The sequence below is a fragment of the Olea europaea genome, chromosome 12 (assembly GCF_002742605.1).
Source record: "Olea europaea var. sylvestris chromosome 12, O_europaea_v1, whole genome shotgun sequence".
Taxonomy (NCBI): Eukaryota; Viridiplantae; Streptophyta; class Magnoliopsida; order Lamiales; family Oleaceae; genus Olea; species Olea europaea.
In genome coordinates this window covers 18827161-18828328 of record NC_036248.1, presented here as the reverse complement: position 1 = coordinate 18828328, position 1168 = coordinate 18827161, and positions in this window count along the sequence as shown.

Below are 1168 nucleotides of genomic sequence, written 5' to 3'. Positions count from 1 at the left end.
TTTTGCTTCAAGAAAGGTTCAAGATACAATTGGCTTGTTTTTTCAGTTACATGGATTGTATAATATTAGATGACATTAATATTTTATTTATATATCATGATATCCTATTGCACGTGCAATATTACGTACCAAATCTATTAAAGAGAGTGAGTAAACTTCTTAAGCATGTTATATACATTCTTGAGCAACGTTATATAACAATAAGTAATATTACATCTTTTCTTTTTCATTGAGTCAACATCCAATATAATTTAATCTATCATGCTTATGTTACCTTAGTTGTATTTCGATCAGGGTCGATGTTCTAAACTATAAGGTATATCGGCCATTTGGACAACCACACATGTTGAGCACCTAACAATGTGTATGCTTGTTTACTACACGCACACACAAAATCATCTCCATTGATTATCGATATGTTGGTAAGGTATCGTTGACGCATGGTATTATTTTTTTTCCCCTCGATGAAATTTGTGCCCTTTTATTTATTCTTGTGAAATAAGAACAAAATAGAGGCCTAAAAAGTGCATTTTGACATGAAATCTATAGTTAGCTTGGTAGGCAAGCCCCTCCCTTTTTAACCACTCCATGATCAATTTATGAATATTTATGAGGTAAGTGATGCAACTAATAGAACTAATAGAGTCAAAGTGCATGTTTGGTTCTGATTTCTCACATTAAATAAATATTTTTTTGACCGTTAATTTCCTAAACCAACTATCATTTTTTACTTCTACTCTCACAAGTGGAACTCACTTTTCTCTCTAACAATCGAAAAATTAATTCTTATAATCACTATAGAACAAGTCCAAAATAGAAATAGAATAGGAAATTTCATCTAAGACATTTTTGGATCAATAATGATATTCTAAGAGCTAGTTTGATATGGATATTTTTTTATAATATATTTTTTGAAAAAGTGACTTTTTTTTTTTTTTGAAAAAATGTGTGGTGTCATACCATTTTTTTATTGTGATAATGTGTAGCTGAAAATGACTTTGACAAAAATGAGTTTTAACGAAATGTACCAAACAGGGGCTAATTTAATTTGAGTAATGTGACATGAATTACCGTGTGATCTTTTTGCTAAGATATTAAAACTACTAAAGTTTGCATATCATGAATATGCTTAATTTGAGTGATGTAACATGAATTACAGTGTGATTTT